The sequence below is a fragment of the Lepisma saccharinum genome, chromosome 8, assembly GCF_977018435.1.
Source record: "Lepisma saccharinum chromosome 8, izLepSacc3.1, whole genome shotgun sequence".
Taxonomy (NCBI): Eukaryota; Metazoa; Arthropoda; class Insecta; order Zygentoma; family Lepismatidae; genus Lepisma; species Lepisma saccharinum.
This window is the reverse complement of record NC_139236.1, coordinates 61,474,393-61,495,829: the sequence shown is the minus strand read 5'-3', so window position 1 is coordinate 61,495,829 and position 21,437 is coordinate 61,474,393. Positions and strand designations below refer to the sequence as shown.

Below are 21,437 nucleotides of genomic sequence, written 5' to 3'. Positions count from 1 at the left end.
AGTTTATGGAAAGGTTTCCTGATACAGATACACCACATCGTAATGCAGTGCGGCGATTGATCGATGAATTTCGCAGAACGGGATCAGTGAAGAATGCGCCGAAATCAGGCAGGTAACGAGTTCTAACAGAGGCCAAATTACAGGATATTTCGATTAGAATAGAGCAAAGCACAAAGAAATAAATTCGTAAATTGTCACAGCAAGTGAGTGTGCCGTACGGCAGCGCAACAACCGCACTGAAAACCACATAAAAATGTGACGTCGAGAATATCCTCTCCATTGACAGCAATAAAGTCTCTGAACCACTGGCAATACTCAACACGCTTGTCATGATCCCTTTCTTGCATATTTTGCACTACTGTTATTTTGTAGGGGTGTAAATATAAACTTACTTCGCACTTCTTCCGTAGATTCACGTCCATGTCGAAAGACTTGTTCCACCAAAAACACATGAGCTAAGATTAACAAAACCGTTGCTAATGCAGTTCTGCGCTTTGCAAGATCACGCTCCGAAGTAACAACTGAAGAAACACCAATGAGTGACTGACAACAATGAGTGTCTTACTAACCAACTGTCCATGTCCTTATGTACCAACAAACATCAAGAAAGGGAAGTTTTTCTCTGCGTAATGAAGCGTAGTGTAGGTGCACAGTTACCTTTTGCTCACCCGATATTATACTGTACGTAAATAATACAGAGTATACACAAATGAATGGTGCAGTTATAAATATCAATAAAAAAAATATTTTTCAACTTACGTGGTTGCCGTAAACACTGTTAGAGGAGGAAATTGTCCCAGTTTTTTACTTTTAGAGCAAAAAAATACCAACTTTAAACCACTTTGAAATGCGATCTCTTGGAATTTCTCGACTGTTTAGGATCTCAAAAAGCCTGATATCATTTCTAGAAGTCATCATCTGACCTTAATAATTCACGCGCTGTTATTTTGAATTAATTTTTCTTCAGTGCCCTTCAATGTGGGTTCCGCTGGTCACACACCAACGCGGTAGTCAGACGCGTTCCAGACACGGTGTAAGATGTCCACTGTAATGTCCGGCACTGCATGCATTATCCGATCACGAAGTTGCTGGATGGAAGTTGGCATTGGTTGTGCATAAATCATGTCTTTAATAAACCCCCATAGAAAGAATTCGCACGGCGTAAGATTCGGGGAACGAGGAGGCCAAGGGATTTTGTGGAAAATCCTTACGTGATAGAGAAAAATGGAGGACATATTTGGAATCAGCGTATCAAAAAGATTGTACGTCGTAATTTTAACTCACATATCAAAAACTGGAACAATTTCCGTCTCTAACAGTGTTTGCTGCAATCACGTAAGTTGAAATATATTTTTTTATTGACATTTATAACCGTCCAATTCATTTGTGTATACTCTGTACTATTTTCTGTGATTTTCAGACTGTAAGTTACAGCAATTACTGCCATGTCTAACAAAATAACGAAATATTGTTTTCACCACAGGCATTAGAGTCATCCTGACTATCGTAACTATAGGTGTCCGGAACCAGAAGTTTTCGTCGGGACGAGATTGGGAAGGGAAATTTTTATAATCCCGTCGCCCGGTACTGCAAAAAAAAAAAAAAAAAAAAAAAAAAAAAATCGCCAGACGGGAAATTTTCGAAATTTTTCCGATGCCGTGAAAATTTCGAATTCTACACACTATTCTCTCCCACCTAAAATGATTTTGCACTTCTGTAATAAAAACTGTTAAATTCAAGACACTTTTAGCGTCATAAAATACCAACTTTAAACCACTTTCAAATGCGATCTTTTATCTCGACTGTTTGGGATCTCGAAAAGCCTGAAATAATTTCTAGAAGTCATCATCTGACCTTAATAATTCACGCGCAGTCATTTTGAATTAATTTTTGTACAGTGCTCTTCGACGCGTAAAAACATGAATCTAGGTGCCATGAAGAAAAGCATATACAAAAGATAAAGAATTGTTCATTAACAAAGTGATTGATGTTTATGGAAGGGAAGCAAGGCGGATCCAGCTTCTGTTTAAATAATGGACTCGAGTCGGAATTTGTCAATAGCGCCAATGTATTTTCACTCACTTTCAATTTTATGATTTGTAAAATAATAGTAATAATAATAATAATGAATAATAAAAGGTAAAATACAAGTTCTATGACTGAGGGGCAACAAATGAGATCTTACTCTGGCCCCCTCCCCGACGCCAGGTGTCCCGGGTGCGTATTTCACATGTGCACATTGAAATAGAGATTGGGGGCGTGGTTTGTGTATGAATGGTCCCTATTGGCTAGCAGACTGCCTCAATGATACAGGATAGGACACTGGCATTTATTTCATTGACTTGTGCGAACACTTTCTGTAAACCACAGGCTACAAGCAGAACCATCTAGTGGGAAAAATGCAACGCAATCGGATAGTAATCAATTCTCGAAAAGCAAATAGACTTTCTTATTGGAAATAAAAGCGGCAATAATTTTAAAAATGTTGCGTTGGATGAAAGTTCTTATACAATTATTTAATATATTGGGTCATTTTCAGCTTTTCGTCAGATGCAAACAAGGAGCATTTTTAATTCTTACTTTAAAAATCTGTCAAAACCTTGAGTAGCCCCAAAACCTTAATTTCGACTATATAAGCGCGCGGCTATTTGTTTTGTAAAAAGTTCTTACAAACCAGATATTACATTATGGAAACAACAACACAAGATGAAAAGAGATGAGTTTCAAAAAAGAAAAATAGATGGCAGCACTAGGTGAAAGAATATAAATAAGTCGCTGGAGGATAAGTATCGATTTACTGAAAGTGAACTATAACAGAAACATGTAGAAAAGATCAAAGCAATGTATAAAAAGTAGCTAATAGATGGGAAAGGAAAATATAGGTGGTTAAATCATTCAACAAGTTCAAGCCTGTAATCAATTGCAAGGCACGCCATAGAAGTACTCAATAAATAAAAAAAAAATAGACCAGCCAACCAGAAACTTCTCCATTACAAACCACGCCCCCAATCTCTATTTCAATGTGCATATGTGAAATACGCGTCCCGGGTTCGAATCCTGTCCTGGCCATGGGTGTTCTCTGAGACTGTTCCTTGATAAATCTCATCATATCATCAGCCATCCTCATCTTCGCGATTAGCCAAAAGTGGCAGAAATGCAAAGTATAATAAACTAAATCAATCAATCAACCTTACTCTGTCACCCCCCCCCCCCCGAGGAAAAATCCTGCGGGTGCCTTTGGCACTCACAAAGAATGGTGATAAGTAGAGCCCGGATTTATATGCGAAATGCATGTTTCATGTAACACGCAAAAACTTATGGAAAATATTTTCTTCTTTCCGACGAACTTGTGAAGAGTCTTTTGAGACACATTTGATAGCGCATATAAGTGCATATTTTGAGTGAATTTTGTTGTGCATGCATATTTCTTAAACTTTGCAGGATAAGGCATATTTCGAATTTTATTGCTACATACTAGCAAATTTCATAGTCTGTCAAGATAAAATAGCGTTGAGTTTGTCGCCCTCAATCGTTGGTAAATTTACTTTCGACTGCACGGCGATAACCGAATGGCGAACATACCAATTTAATATACAATATACACTATAATTTTTAAAGTTTTTTTTCTGGATTTTATGTACAGCTTTTTAAACAACAGCGATCTAGCGCCTTCTGACGCTTTTACAACTGTCAACTAGCGCGAAGCCTTTCTCGCGACTTGGCAACTATGTGGAAAGGATTTCTGCTGTCAGTATCAAAGGAGTTCAAGAACGTTGTGTTCTGTTAAACATTCCACCTGAAAAATCAAGTAAGGCTGTATTGTTGCGTAAATACGTACAAGAATTTGAAGTAGTGTATTTACAGAAGATGGGTCAGTTTTGTTCTGTGTGGTGTGCGAAAAAAGAGTTTCAGCAGAGAAGAAATTTCAAGTTACTCAACATGTAAATACAGCAAGACACAGGGAAGCCCTTCGGAGAATATAGCGCAGTAAACAACAACGGCTTACTATCGCGTCCACTAGTTCAACATCTGAATGCACGGTAAGCGATACATTCTATGTAGATCTGTGTCCTGCCTTTGTGAGTGCTAATATTACTTTGTGGAAACTGAGCAATGCCCATCTACGAGGTTTCCTTGAAAAGTACACGGGAAGGAAGGTGCCAGATGAATCAACGCTACGTAAAAACTATGTGCCTGTTTGTTTTAATGAGGTCATGGGAGAAATTCGGGAAGCGTTGAAGCACGAGAAAATATGGGTGTCTATCCATGAGACTATTGACGCGGCGGGACGTTGTGTTTTCAATGCTGTTGTTGGTGGAATGAAGGCGAGTAGTAAATCCTACTTACTGAATATCGAGGTGTTTGATAAAGTGAATCATTTCACAATTGCCAAATTCTTTAACGATTCGTTAACTTTGTTGTGGCCAGATCACATGTGTTACTGTTTGTTACTGACGCGGCCCCGTACATTGTCAAAGCAGCATCTGGTTTGTAAGTGTTGTATCCTAAATTAGTCCATCTGACTTGTCTTGCACACTGTCTTCATCGCGTAGCAGAAATAATCAGATACCAATACCTGGAAGTAGACGCACTTGTATCAAATGTAAATAAAGTATTTGTGAAAGGTCCTTCGCGAGTACGTCTCTCTCGCGAAGTGGCGAAAAATGTTCCGTTACCTACGCAACCTGTATTAACATGATGGGGCTCGTGGCTAGAAGCTGTGTTGCATTATGCAGAAAATTTCAATGAAGTGAAGGCAGTCATAGACTCACTAAAATCAGAAGATGCAGCCGCTCTTTGTGTGTCACAGAAATGTTTCTCTAGAAGTGGCATTGAGAACGAAATTAAGTACATACACAACCACTTCTCGAGTATACCTGCAATTATTACACAGTTAGAGTCCCGTAATAATCCTTTGCAGCATTCACTGTCCTTGTTGGGCGAAGTATCGCAAACTTTGTCCAGTGAAACTCACGGTGTTGCCAAAATAGCGTCAGAAAAACTTCCCCAAGTATTAGACAAAAATCCCGGGTACAGAACGATCTGTGACATTCCAAATGTACTGAATGATGAAAATGTGGACTTGGAAGAGAACCTAACACAGGAGGAAGTTTGATGTTTCTCACATGCACAGTGATGTGCCGTAGACTATAAGTTTACGTCTACATGCGTTGTCTACACGTAATCTACGCGTAGATTACATTGGGTTGTGGTTTACATAGACTACGTAGACAATCTAAAGTGCATTTTAATTAATTTTAAAGGCTTTCATGAAAGGAAAGTGACATTTTCAACTATATTGGTTTCTAACGAAATGAGAAGAATCCTATTTACAACAAAATTTCTCTTCTCTTCTATCATTAACTATGGAAGAAGATAAATAGTATGCAAAAAACAACAACAGATGGCAGTCGTGAGGCAAGAGTGGTCTTTTTCCCATAAAACACTAGAATATTTCCTATATTAGGTTTCTTCCTACGTGAGAAATTGTTCGAATTTGGAAGGGAGCGTATGAAAAGTTCTCCTCACACATCAGCAACTGATACGCAGTATAATTTTCTATTAATTCCACGGCCCCCTTTGCTAAGTTATCACCTTTCGCCATGTTGTTTACATAGATTACCTAATCTACGTGTATAAAATAGTCTACGTGTAGAATGTAGACTATCGTTGTTTACGCGTAGACGCACATCACTGCACATGCACCAGTGACTTCTGCTGATGTAGAAAGGAACTTCTCGATCTACAAAACTTTTCTCACTGATAAACGCAGAGGGTTTACAGAAGAAAACCTAAGGAAAACGTTCATAGTTCATTGCAACAGAAGTCATTAAGGTAAGATGTTTGGAAAAAAAAATCGTATATTGTTCATGCATATCTTAGTGCATATTTTTGATATTTTTTAAGGTAAGATGTTTGTAAAACAAAATTAATTGTATATTGTTCATGCATATCTTAGTGCATATTTTTGATATTTTTCGTGCATATTTGCATGCATATTTTGCTGTTTGTGCATGGAAATCCGGGCTCTAGTGATAAGTAAAATGGATGAGATCACAAACACAATGGACAACACAATCCCTACAGATTATTAGGCTAGCTGTGAGTCCAGTCACCAGAGTATCGTTAGCCTGCAACCGTGGTCCACTACGTGGAAGCGAGATTGACATCTGGGTGCCTTCAGCGAAGGCACTTATACCCTTCAAAATGGTGAGTTATGATTCTGTTTTCTTCTTAGTTACTATTGCATTTTATACACGTGTTTTTTGTTGTTTTTTTACCCGATCTATATTTCTAAAAGCATCAGAAATTAGCGAGGTGAACCACAAACCAATCACAATTATTGATACAGTAATTTAAAATAAAAGTTCACCTGGGTGGAGGGACGTTGAAAATAGAAGCGACTAAATAAACATCTGAATCTCAGAATGCCTATCTGGAGCGAATTCACGCTCCTGTAATGACACTGCTCACGGTGACATCTACTGGCTCTTTTTTTGAAGCTTACTTACTAAATTTCGTTTGTCTAATAGGTTTCAAAATTGTTTCATTAGAAATTCGCCTCGCCGAGACGGCGCCTAATTAGTCGGGCATAAACAGTCCTGATTTGTAATGCTCCAACCGTGTAGTTATCTTCATCGCCAATCGATGGCAGCACTTTCAACTTTCCTTTCTCTCCATCATTTACTTCTCCTTTTCCTCCGCACAAGAGAATCCCTCCGAGTAATATTGCCTTACGTAATTAGCAAGCGATTACTTCTTGTAGCTTGATGAGGTTAAGAGTAATTAGGGATTCCATTTGGTTGCTTTCTTCTCTCTTTCTCGCAGCCTCTCTCTCTCTTTCTCTCTATTTCAATCCTTCTCAGTTTCTCGCCATTGCTCAAAGTGGAGCCACTTTCGTCTTTGGTGCAATGTAGCCAAACACTTTTCCATTTAGCTTTTCCGTATTTTTTTCCCTCTCGCATTCCAGCTCCCTCGCTTTATCCATATTTTTCTCTTCACGTACTCTTCTCCCCCTACTTTTAACGCTCCCCTCCCCCCACTTCCCTGGGGCGAGGAAGGTATTAAGAGCAAGTTTTCGAGTCTTAGAAGAAAGGATAGACTGAAACGAAGATGCGGAGAGATTATCGACCAAGAACTCTTTCGCTTCGCCAGACTATACAGCACTGTTGCCAACTAATTGGTTTAATTTCTACCAACAGTGTATTTATTACGACTCAAAACAGACTGATTCAAAAATCTCTTAACATTTTAATCAAAAAGCATTTTATTGACAAAATTGGCAGTACTTCTGAAAAGTACTCAGAATAGAAGACAAACTCCGTAAAATTCAATGTGGTGGCCCTTTAAGTCTAGGCATAGCACTCACCTTTCTTGCGTAGACCGGAACACATGCTCCAACATAGCTGGCGTGATCTCCCCTGTTGCTGCAGTTGCTCTATGGTATTAATCTTTACTTGGTACAACCTAGACTTAATGAAACCCCAGTAAAGAAGTCTAGGGGAGCCAAGCCTGAGAGCGAGCCGCTCAAAGTATTGGTGAGCCACGGCCGATCCACCTATCGGGGAAGGTGTCAGCGAGGTAGTCTCGAACGATTCTGGTGAAATGAGGTAGTGCACCATATTGCTGGAAAACAACAGGGTCTCTTATCCCATCCTGAACACCATTCATTAGCGATATAAGGAAAATGTTAAGAGACTTTTGAATCACCCTGTATTTCAAGCTTACTCATAGTTATACAAATTCTGAACTGGTTGGTACTTACATTGTGGACACCTTGGGATGATTGCCAACTGCCTGAGATGTCCCTGTAATAGAAGATACGTATTAACGCGTGTTTACTGTATATTTATTATGAATTTATAGTTTATTAACACAAAATTGGAAATATAGCTGACGATGGGCTTTTTGTAAGTTCTGGATATGTGTGGTGAACTTCATTGAAATTTAAATAGCACAGCCTAAAGAGATTTAAAACTATATACATTTATTTCAAAGACAAAGTTAGTTCTGGAAATTCCGTACAAAAAGCACTGAAAGAACATTATAAAATACCAATTGTGTCATTTACTGAATTTCCGAGGAACAATGGATAAGTAAAGAACTTGTTTTCAGCATTTGCCTCTAGTTGGCATCAGATTGCAGTATGAACACAAATGCCAACTCCACATAGTTGTTTCTAATGCGAGTGTTATAGGATGTGGTAAATGGTGGTATTTTCAAATTAGCATAGGATCTGCTTCCAATTGACTTTTCTTTTGGTACTTCATCATTTACGACGCTTTCTGACTGCTTAGGCTAATCGCGGCGATGAAGATGAATGGTGATTAGTAGAGATCGGATTTTAAAGGGAAGTCCCTTTTATTTCAACATGGATCATGGAATAAATAACAACAGTGTTGATAATTATCTTCCACTTACCAGATTACATGGTTTTGACTTCCCTTCAGGGCTGCCCACAGGGGAAGATTATGGCGCAGGATGCGCAATCGAGATTTGGGGGGGATTTTTTTCCTGTCAAATAATATAAAATTCAACATTTATATATTTTTGCAAAATAAATTTTATATCTTAAATGCACCAAATTCAATCCATTAGATGAAGAAAAGAAATTGTTTAAGGGTATTATCGAAGGAGGGGGGGGAGGAGAAATATCCAACTCTTACATATTAGGCCTAAATTGACACGTAGGTTTTGGGGGGATTCTGAATTAAACTTTGGGGGGAACAGTATCCAACTCTAGGTCTTAGATTATGGCGAGTACTTTAGTTAGAGGGGATTGAGCATTAAATTGAGAGGGTATACAATTATTGTGTATTACTATTTTCTTAGACTATTGCGGAGATTCTGGTGTGGAGACTGAGACTGAGAATTATATTTTTTAGAGGAGGCAATATCCACTCTTCGATATCAACAGTAACTCTAAAATTGGCATGGAAATTTTGGTGGTTGGATTGAGTATTAAATTTAAATGGGGAGATAGGAAGCTCTTCATAAGTGCTAAATCTTAGATTGTCAAGGGATTTCTGTAGTGGAGAGAGTTCGAACATTACATTTTGGAGACTGTATTTAGCAGTGGCGTCTCGTGGCCTCAAATTTGGCCGCGGCTTATTTTTTAAAGAATTTAAAATATAATGACAATTCACATGAATTACAAAAAATAGGTATTTTTTTCTTCTAGACTACAAAACTGGACTTACGTTTTTTGAAAGAATTTAAAATGTAATGACAAATTACATGAATTACAAGAAAACGGGTATTTATCTTCTTCTAAACTACAAAACTGGAATTATTTTTTTAAAGAATTTAAAATATAATGACAATTCACATGATTACAAAAGAAACAGGTATTGTTGTGAAACATATTTTTCTACGAACGTTGACTCCTGTTCTTCTGCTCAGCAAATTTTGTTATTACTTTTTCGTTGAAGCCCTCTATGTTTAAAATGTATTCTATCTCTATTGTAAGCAAGTGTCAAGGCATTTGGTCTGTCTTGTCCCAATGCATTTCTTAAGGAGGTTTTAATACGCATCAATGTGCTGAAACATCGTTCAGATTCAGCTGTTGCCACTGGAGTTATTAAAACTATGTTTCTAATTTTTACTGTTTCTGAAAAGGTACCCTCTAAATAATTTTAAATAAAAAATGAATGCAATCTACTGATGGAGTTTATGTTTTTCAACTCTTCACTACAATAAAGAACACGAAGTTCCCTTTTTAGTTTTCCCTCTTCTATGAAGGGATAATAAATCTGGGAAGATTCCTCTGTTTCAAGATTGATCTCTTTCATTATGTCCTCGTAGAGCAAGTTCATGTCGACCACAGAATTTTAAGCAATCGATAATTATATTTAATATATGCCTATTTTTCCGGACAAATGCATTGTGTCTTGTAATTGACAGCCTACGTCCTTCATCAATTTGTGTTCGAACATCAACCCTGCCAAACTCACTCAAACATAGCGAATGAAAGCCACCAAAACACTACAGAACAACACGCGAGATCGAACGCGACGCAACGGAACTAGCCCCGAATCAGCACTCAAATCCATTGCACTCTCCCCTCCTCTCTCTGCTAGCATGTGACCTTCACTGTAGCGTAGGTGGGTGTAGGCCACGCCTTCCTTTGCGACGTGCCCCGGAAAACGATAATGGACATCAATGCCGCTAGGAGCGCTGTCGTATCCATTGCAACAGACGATGAATTTACGTGGGAAAAAATCTCCTTTTAAAAGACTGTGTGATAGTTATGCCTTATGGTGATTGATAATTACGTGAATACGTCCGTTTTTCTTTAGGGGCTAAGCTCCGGAAGCCCCAAGGGACGAGACGCCACTGGTATTTAGCGATATGGTATCCACACGTTTTCGACGCCGAACGTACCAAAAGAGAAGCTGGAAAAGATTAAATATCTTGGGATCGTAAGAAAGTACTGACACCCCATTACATTAATATTCTTGAAAGCCTGAAAAGAAATGGATGTAACAATTTTCTTGCTTTCTTCGCTCGCAATCTTTTGTTGCGGAAATGCGTGTTTGGCGCTTTACTGAGATGGATTTCAAATTTCATACTATAGCTGTATTACAAGACAAACGATATGCATTGATAACAACACTTCTTAAAAATATAATGCTTAGTGTTGCTATACTGCTTAATTTAAAGCAGGTGCGTCGTATTGTATTATCGCCCTGTGTCAGAATTTCAAGCTAGGGTTCTGTAATGTCTCGCGAAACAATAAATTGAATCGGTCATACATCTGGAGCAACGGGTCCAACCACGCCCCCCTTTAGGTTCAGTAAAATTACCAGATTACTTGTTCTATCCGCTATGCGCAGAGACTTGTTCGTAAAACAAAATTCAGAATAATTTTGTTCTCATAAATTACAAGCGTATAGAACGGTATATGGATGGGAAAGAAATTAATTCTACACACCAGATGGGACTGCAAAGCAAATGTCTGCAATTTCCTGAAAGTTTCAGAATTTATCTGGGAAATGCCCAGAAAGCTCCCGACATTTCACGAATTCTATAATGCCACATGTAATTTCTGCCCGAAGCAGATGCTTGTGAACTTGTGGCACGAATATTATAATTTCATTAGAAGTTCCCGATATGGTTTGTTATCATTCAAGATTTGAGTATTCCTCAGGTTCTAATTTTTTGATAATTTCAAATTTCCCGACTGTTACTGTTTAATAATCCCGAAAGTTGATAAACCATTTTCCAAACTCAAGGTCGGAATGGAAAACTTGTCCCTATTGGAGATTGTAACTGCATCTGGGTTAGGTTCAGTTATTAGCACTTCTACTCTCTCTGGGTTGAATGGGTGTGGATTTAGATTTTTAAAAAAATAGTTGGTGAAGAATATGATGGTGCTGATGTAATGGGTGGTAGAATGAAGGGGGTGAGATAGATAGATAATTTCAGAGAAGTGTCCAAAAGCAATTTTTGTACATTCTTCAGCACATACGCGTATTATAACCCTGGCTATTGCCAATTTCTGTGGATTTTCTGCGATACTGAGACTGTCAAATCAGTTATAATTTTTTTCCCTGGAGTCTTCTCAAAGGAGCAGCCCCCTCCCCGTCGTTAGCACATCGTGGGTCCCAAGTTCGAAACCCGGAATAAGCATGGGCGTTTGTGGGTGTCCATTCATCAATTTCATCATGTCATCACTCATCCCGATCTTCGGAAATTAGCAGAAAGTGGCACAGAAAGCGGCAAATAAATCAATCAATCTTCTCAAAGTAATTTGGTTGTAAAAAATGCAGTACAAGATGGCTAGGGAAGTACTGTAACGTTCTCAAGTTGTTTGGCACAAGATGGACAGAAAAGTATCAATACTCAGTAGGGTGACTTGTGAAATCGTATACACTAATAGTAGAAACTTTACTGATGTCCATTTTTGGACCATTTTGTAGTAGAAATGAACCCAAGTTTCTCTGAACACAGTCAACACATTGAAAAATTGCAACAACTTATTGCAATATGAAATGCCTATCCCTCATTCATTAGAACAGTGTGTCAAAATGTTGGATGGCTTGGTTGATATTTCTTACATTTCCAAATATGAATGAAAAATGTGGCAAACATTAATTGAAAAGACATGTCCAGGGTCTGCATTGGAGGCAGTAGAAAATTGTGACAAGCTCTTGTAATGCACAAATTGTTGGTGATCTTGGCTAGACTGACAGTTTCATCTTCAACACCCGAGAGGATGTTTTTAACATTAAGGAGGTTGAAATAATGTCCCTCGCAATTCAACGGGAGATCCTCGGCTAATGGACCCTTCACTGTTAAGAGTGCATACATACGAATATTAAAATAACACCGATGATGTTATTTTCAATTTTGTAGCAAGGAGGAGAAGACTAATTCTAACATTGTAATTCTTTTTTAAAGAGAAGCTGGGATTAGATTTTTCAAATCATTTTCTGCTCATTTTATGTAGAAAAGTTAGAAGTTCGTAGATAGACTTAATTTAATAAATGTGTGACCTTTCATGTGGTGGAAGAGTGAATTTTGATAGCCAGATCGGACGCTGTACGTCCCGGATTTTCAGGGACAATCCCGGAATGGTATCATTTGTCCCGGTGTCCCGAATAGTTTCTTGGGGATGCACAAATGTCCTGGAATCGGGTGGGAAAGAAAAAAATGATTAAGACCATACTTTCCTGAACTTTATTTATATTTTAAAATTTTACGTAAAATTGGACGTAATTTTAAAATGCTAATTTTACAAAACAACTAACTCTATATTGAACCACTCCCTCCCCATAATGCAAGTGTTAACGAGATACAGACGGTACTGCAAACATCTTTGACTTCAAGATGCCGCCGACGTCTGCTAGCAGTGCTGAATTTCAGTTACGCTTCTCTTCCATTGTATAGTAACCTGCTTACTATAAAGAGTCAGTACTTGGGTGCCTCTGTTCAGTCCGCAGTTTTCAAATAAAGTTCTCACACAATGTGTGATGTATGTGACAATTATGTTTTACATACATACAACTTTATCGGGTCCAGCCCCCCACCCCCACTCCCCCACCTGTTCCCTAACAAGGTACCGGCCAGTAGTGTCCCGGATTTTCACTTATAAAATATAGGAACCCTAATTGAACCAAAAGTTGAACCACCCTCTTACGAGAGCTATATATACGCCCATGAGCATGTTATTTGGTTTGAATTTTCTGTTTATCTTAAGGTGTGTAAACATTTGAGTTAAATACTCAAACTATAAAATAAACACTATTTATATGAATATTTACAAAATTTTATTTACTACATTTGACCAATCAATGTGCTAGCTTTACGTTTTTTCGAAAATCGAGCAATTGAAAAATATGGACAATTTAACATGGTATTTCATTCAAATAGACATAAATTATTACGTATTCATCCAAACTGTTTTGGAGAGATTATGATGAACGATTTTAGGGGTGGTCTTGAGTGATGGCACCCCTGTTTAGGGAGGAGGGGCAGATCAAGTATAGTGTTCTGTAAAGCTAAGGAAAAAGTTACTTTCGGTAGACACGCTGTCGTAATTAAATACTTTGTGGGTATTACGATATGATTTGGGGGGGACGCATGACATGATTTTGGGGGGATGGGCACCCCTGCTTCCCTTTTTTCCCCTTTTTTAACACATTTTCCTTTCTGGTCCCATTATTAACTAGTTTTTCAGCCTACTTTCCCTTTCTAAAAATATCTTCCTTCGTCCCTTTATTGACAAGATATCAAATATTTTGTGCGACTGTTTTTTCCTGAACAAAACATTCAACAATTGTCTATTTGCTGCAGTTTAGAGGAAAGAAAGAACAAGCGCTCCTTCCCTCCATGACTGTTGGGAGCACTTTGCAGCGATTGTTGTAACAATGCGATCTGGGCTTAAGCAGTAAGAAACGCATTGAAAGCGGCAGGCTTGTTGAGTTGAAAGTGTAGATTTTGACTTTTATTGTGATTTTTTTTAGAATAGCTTTTAATTTACAGTGTGACAGTGACGACAGTATTGAGTTCCAGTGAAATGGCGAAGCCATGTACTCTTGGCAGCAAGCTATGGAATGAGGTAAGCTTTCATCGAAACGGATGGTAAGATTATTCACTGTACTTTACCTTCAAAGAAAGGAACTGAAAAAGGATCATACTTTACTTTTGCACTCCACTAAAAATTATATTTTAAAAGAAAACACAATATATATACCATTTGTATATAAAAAGGGATACATTAATTCGAAATTTAATGTAGGCTAACTTTTTTATATATGCATGGTATATATTGCGCTTTTATTTAAAACAGTATTTTTACTGGAGTGCAAAAAAAATATAGTCCTTGTTTCCACTTTTTTGGCAATAATTTCCCCTTTTTTGTCCTTTTTCGAGGAAAAGTTTTCCCTTTGAAATCCGGCATCTAATAATTAGATGAATTTAATAAAGGGAAAGCAATGCCCTTAACATGGAAACCTTCAATGGTGAAACCGTTGACGTGCTCGGCTACAGGCATGGCTTTTCATAGAGCTTTGATTGATTGATTGAGTTGGTGTTTTAAGTCCACTTTATACACAGTAAGGCTAATCGGGACTGGGCCTTCAGTTTAAAGTGAGATCCGAACCACCATGTGCCTCCACCGGGTATCGAACCCCGGGACCCCTTGATTACAAGGCGACGACGCTACCACTGCACCATCGGGGAGGCCCTTTTTCATAGAGCTAAAACACCACCCTACTGAAATGTGTGACGGACAAGATGGTTGAGAGAGAAGTCTTGCTTTCCTAAACTAAGGAGCGTTTTGCGCTTGAAAAGACAGTAAGATATAACAGTGACTACTGAAGATAAAACATACCATACTACCCACGTGATCACAATAACTCTGATTACAATATTGCTGGTCACGAATTTAATCTAATGACAGGACAAAAATCCAAGTACAGTATAATTTCAGGTTTTAAAGAGTGTATTCTCCAATTCGACTTATTTGTGGGAATATTTTCTTGCAGTACCACATCTCAACCAATGAAACTATAATCAAATTAATTATTATAGCATGTTCATGTGTTTGATATGAAAGTAAATATATCTTGTGACGTCACTTCTTGTTTGCTCCATATCCTATCATCGAGAATAGGAAGACACAATCTCGAAACAGGAGTAAACAGCCAAGTAGCTCCAGGGGCTGCAGCCTCCAAAATCCTACAAATATCTATTATAAATCTATCTAATTTTAATAGTGTATAGTGGTAATTAATTTTGCTTCCTTAGCATGATTAAACATCTTGTATAATAAGTTATAATATACTGAGAAATCATCTTCAGGAGTTCTATCCTCCCACTATTTTGGCCTTAGATGCTACGGGTCTGGGAGAAAAATAATTTTGGTTTGTGCCATAAAAAAATCTGGATAAAGGTACCTTTGTATACGAAAGAAAACAAGTTTAGTGCTACTATATTGTCAAGAGGGGTGGTTAATCCTTTGTAGAAAATTAACTTAACATTGGTTTGCAAGGGATATTTCGTCATAGGTGAGTGGAATGTTCGCATGATTGTGTAGTTTTCTTATATTGCATGTCTCTGTTATCAAGTTCACTGCCCACCTTACGATAACTTGTCACTTCGCAGTTCACGAGCAGTTTTAGCCCTGGTAAATATCCTATCATAAACAACAGAGCAAATAAATTTCTCAAGAAGCAACAATGTGAATTACGTCCTGGAGAACTCACAACAAACATACATGGGAACGAACAAGCCACTTCCGCTCCCTCCCGCCCACGAGACAAGTTTCAACTTGCATGGGACAGGGTGAATATATACAGAAGGGACCAACGAATGATGCTGAAAGGGCATTGGTTGCTGAGAAATGAGTTAATACCTGACGCACGAGAGTTGACATCATAATTATGCAGTCTGTTTTCACGAAATTCTCGTGGAGAAGAAGAAGTGATAAATATTACCTATTAGTTGCAACAGTTTAGTACTATAATTCCCCGTATTGTACAAGAATAAAAAACTTTGCTTCCAACATTTCTAAAGAAATCAATATTCGTACTCTGTTGCTTCCTTGTGGTCAAATTGATGTAACGAAAATAATTAAACGTAATCAAGGGGCTACCAGGATTAGATAGCCTGTGGAGGCATATATTGGATCTCACTTTAAACTTTGGGTCCAGTCGCAATTAACTTATCTGTGCATGAAATTAATTTTAAAACAAAAACTTAAACAAACAAGACAATAAGATAATGTGGAAAATTACGCTTATTGAATTTTGTTGATTGTGTTTTATTTGGAAGAAATTGGCCAGAAAGGACAGTTGTAATCATTTTAACCATCAAGCAATGTTAAGATTGGAATGATAAATCAACAAAAAAATCCGCTATTGAGAGACCGCTCCACTAAATTTTACCTTTTCTTCCACTACTTTCGTAATTTTCAAAAAAAGAAATTAGGTTGACAGATACATTTTCTTGTTCTACAACAAATTTAGTTTTTGTATAGATCAATATCGGCGCTTTATTGTAAGGAACTCCGGATATTATTTATCAACTTCTTGGCATGCAAGACATTAATATAATGTATTAATTCTGTGGACTTTTCACACTAAATTTATTAATATAACACTCTTTCTATACAACAATAACAACAAGTTGCTCTTAGTAATGAGTTGTAGTAATTACCGGTGTTTTGGTAACTTACTTCGTAGCTATATAAATTTTCGTAGTTAGCATTTCTGATTTAAAAAAGTTTACCATATTTAAGAATATTTCAGTTTATGTCTTAGCGTCTGAAGAAAATCTTTAAATACGTACCGTTACTACTACTTTGGAAAACAGAAAATTCCAGCAGTGTGCTAGCGGAATATGAACCTACAAATAAAAGAAGAAGAAGAAAAAAAAAGGTTCAGAATAATAATTGTACCGAGGTGAATGATGACATCTATTTTCACGTGGTGACGCTCCAAAGTAATTATGTAGAGCCGGGTTTCCCAAACTATTTGTGTCTGAGGCCCCCTCAGCATACCACATGCATGTCCAAGGACCCCCTAGCCACAGCACATAATACTTAACTCAGTAAACAAAAGACAGAATTTTGTAATGGTACCATGTTTGATTTTATTCGTATAATATAGACCTAATATTTACTTTCCTTTATACATTTTAAAGTTTAAATAAACTTCATTTACATAAACATACTTCCTAAATGCATAAAAATTGGGGACTAAAAGTGGTAAACGTTGTAAGTGCCAAAAGCGAAAGTGTTGGGAAATCGCATCGTTCCGCACGTCAGCCCGTAAGAACGTGCACACTAGTGACCTCTTTACACGCCCTTTGAACTACTTAGAGGGCTACCAGCCACATTTCACGTTTATTACATTATAAAGCATGGCACATTGCACAGTTTAACGTGGAAAACGGTGTTTGAATTATTGTGGCACTTACGGCGTTTACCAATTTTAGGCTTCAATTATAAAACAATGTGACACTTGGCTAATTATTACAGCAGTCTGGATCTGGAAACTTACTTGAGAAAATTCACTTGGTACAGTTGTTGGATCAATGGGGCGGATGGTGCTGTTTTCCAGAGACCAAGCGTTGTAGGTTTGGTTCAAGCGTAGCCTCTACATTAGCTCTGTTTTTTTTTTGCTTCGTTTTGATTTGTGTAAGAGCAGAAAAGGCACACTCACACAGGTATGTTGTCGTGAAAGGCATTAAACGCAGTATTGCCTTTCTAGAAATGGCAGGGTATAGGGGACGTGCATGTATCCAGAAACGATCAGAGACGTGGACTTGTAATAGAAGGTCTTCAAAGAAGAGGCACAAGATACCTACTTTGGTTAGTTGATCTTTCCTAAGGGAGGGCAGTTTGTCGCGGTCCCCCAGGGGTCCGGGGACCACAGTTTGGGAATGGCTGATCTAGAGGTCACTTCATCACTTCAAAATCTTCAATAGAAACAAGGATCGAGTCAATGAATGAATGAATATTTGTATGTTTTCCTTTTCAGCTTATCTCTGCCAATGTAAATTTCTCCATCTTAAAGAAAGAAAAGCTTTGAATGGCGCCCTCGTACGTGGAGCCCTAGGTTTCAGCCCCCTTAGCCTACCCCTCGATACGGGCCTGCTACTACTATATTTAACAATTGATCTGTATAAATAAATAAACGTTTCAAAGTACTTTATATTGTTACGAAAATAATCTATTTCACAAAAAAAATTACTATTTTGAAACAAAGACTGGCTGTTGGGTCACGATTTTGGTATAGAATTAGACATCCTTTGGTAGCAATAGTGCACTTTGTGTAGTAGATCTCTACAAGATCTTCGCGGTAAATAGTAACAAACGATGCCGTACTCTCACTACTAGCCTTGCTTTTGCAACTAAATTATATTTTAGCACTGTGTGAAAAAATGCGACAACGTAGGACCCATATGTTTCGTTGATTGCAGCTAAAACTTGTTTGTTCTCAGTCTCGAAATCATACGTACAAAAACAATGTAAAATAATTCTTATTAGAACAATAAAAGTACAATTTATTTACTATAAAAATCAAGACAGCCACCTTTGGTACGTCTGAACAATGCTCACAGTAGAGTATTTTATTTTCGTGAAATTTTCATATCGTACATCGTAATCAGTGGCGTGCCCAAGAGGGGGGGGGGTTGGTAGGGTCATACCCCCCATCCCCTTTGGCCCAGTATTTATAAAAAAGAAGGAAGGAATGATGGAAAACAGGACAAAAGGAGGGCTGACTGATATTATACGTAACTCGGCCTCCCTTTACAAAATCCTCGGCACGCCACTGATCGTAATTTACTAAAACTTCGAACGACACTCTTGGAGAGGTAAGCTTGTCTCCAAAGATGGCGCTCCGAACCGCCGTGCGGAATTGGACGAAGGCAGCTGGAACGACACGAGAAGATGTCACAAAATCTCCGAACTTTGCCCTTTGGAAATTCCTGAGGCCGCTTCCCCGAGTTTCGGCGAAGCGCACTGTAGTGGCCGGTGGGGCACTTGCTTTCAAAGAAGAAGACGACGGAAATTTTCTTCTCGGAGCGGTGAGATGAGGTTCATGGTTCTCATCTTTATTTTTCGCACATCTGGTCTCCTTTTTAGGCTCGCCTCAACGTGTTTCGATTTTTAAACGGTGGTACTTAATTTGGCAAAGTTTTATACCGTATATCAATTACAAAATTCGAGTAATTACATTATTTTCCACGCATATCATTACTTGGTTATTGTGCCTCTCGAACGCGTGCCCGTATAGCGATTGGAATCACGGCGCTTGCCGACAAAATCGGAAGTATCAGCTCAACTCAAGCGCATAGGCATTTGGTAGCTTTCCAAGAAGACGTATCGTCAAATATCTCTGCGATAAATATAGTGGTGAATACTGCATTGGGGATAATATTTGAACACTAATTATTTTTTCTGATTTTCTTGAAATACAAAAAATAAAATGAGTTAATATCCTTTCGAAAAAAAGATTCTGCAATATTTTCGAAATTGCAATAAAATTAAAGTTAATTATCCCATTAAAAACACAACGAAACTGATGTTACAATATTGTTTTTTATGTTTCGGACAGGACGGGATAACGCCCAATAGCTTCTCTTGAATACGCCACTGAGGAAAACAGACTTCCATTCAATTCCAGTGGAATCCACCGAGTGTTGTCAACACTGGCATTTCCTTATTCCTCTTGCGTCAAATCTCTTCTCCACTCCACGCCACGCTCAGGGACCACTTCCAACCCGGGAAGCAAATGGCATTTTAAGAGAGGGAAAAGGCAGGTTTTCCGTGCAAGGGGCCTACAGATTATGCAAAGATGTTTCCGGGGATAAAAAAGAGAAGGACGGCGTGAGAGTTCAGGCCCGACACTCCCCCCAACTTTACCGTTAATATCGAAGATCCCTACACTCTTTCGAACGACAAGCGGAAGCTTTTTAAGAAAGTTAGTTCTACGGTTTGAATGTTGTGGACCAGCGGAGTGATACTATTGCCTGCAGATTTTAAAGCAACCCCTTCCTTTTTCTCATCGGCTTCTTTGCTTCCTTCTCTATAATGTACCTTATTTCTTTCTTGTTATAAAACATCAACTGTGCACCTCCACTTCCCTCTTTCTCTTCCTAAGCCGAGAAACTTTTACCGCGGTTCTTGCAAATGGAAAGTTTTTATCGGAAAACGTACAAGGGGAAAGAAACTTCATATCCCAAAGCGTTTTAATGACTCGCGACAGAACTTCCATTTCAATTTTTTTCTGGCTTTTTTCTTTCTTTACGGAATCTTGCGAAGAAAGCCTCGGAGGAATTGTCTCTCGCATTAAAATTTATGACCAATCTCATCTTAATCAACAGAAAACATGATATAATTGCTGTCATAAGTTTTCCCCTCTTGCACTTCTTCCTCACGGTCGTAGTGACCCTAATGATAGTTAATTGGAAACTTCATTTGTTTCATATTTGTGTACTGTACATGACCAATCTAAAAATTTATTTCGGAAGGATTATTACTATATTATAAGGTAAAATGTAATGTTTAGCTATTGTTATTATCAATTATTATTAGTAGCCGCGGTAGCTCAGTCGTTGCCGATCTCCGTGGCGGAGTGGTTAGCACAGCGTGCTACAACGCCAGGGGTTCCGAGTTCGAGTCCCGGGTAAGGCATGGGTATTTGTGTTTGTCTGTCCAGGAGAAAAATCGAGAACATAGTCCAATTGATATGAGTGAAAGTCGTGTGAATGATGGCGAAGGGCGTCTGAGTACCATGCGAGAGACCCGAGTTCGATCCCCGGAGAACCGGAACTTTTTCAACCTGTTCAAGCGGCTCCGGCGCCCACCCGGCGTCGTATAAAGTGGGTACATGGAGGAAACTCTGTTGAATTGATGTTGTTGAATTGATGTTTTAAGTCCACTTTATGCACAGTAAGGCTAATCGGGACTGGACCTACAGTTTAAAGTGGAATCCGAACCCGGGACTCCTTGGAGGAAGTTCTGGGGGTAAAGGCGGCCAGGGGCAAGGTGCTGCTCACATCACCCCCAGCTCGGCCGAGATCAAGAAAGTGTGGGACCCTAACCCCTTCATGGCGTAGTGGAAAGCACAGGGGAGAACTTTACTTTTTTTTTATTGTTATTAACATAGTACATCATGTCATGTTATTCAGTCAGACCCATACCCAAAGAGAAGGCTAAGCCCCCTCGAACCATGAATTATTCTAATATGAAGCTATAAAAATCTAAGCAAAATAACATTACGATTTTTCAGATTTTTCAAGAATTTCGATTTTATCCTTGCATAAATGAATGGGTTTGTTTGTGGATAGAGGCAGACTTCAGAAGTCTGCAGTGTGCAATATTTGGTTATTTTAGTTTTATAACCATTGATGCAAGACTACCAGTAGTCCATTCCTTTAAATCGCTGTCCTGACATTTTTCGAACAGTAGTAGTGATGCGAAA

The 21,437-nt window shown here is 38.4% G+C and overlaps 1 pseudogene; it reads right to left on the bottom strand.

Moving 5' to 3' along the window:
* Positions 1-7,724: 7,724 nt before the first annotated feature.
* The window catches only part of LOC145991813 (uncharacterized), an 82,941-nt pseudogene continuing 69,228 nt past the window's right edge, over positions 7,725-21,437 (bottom strand).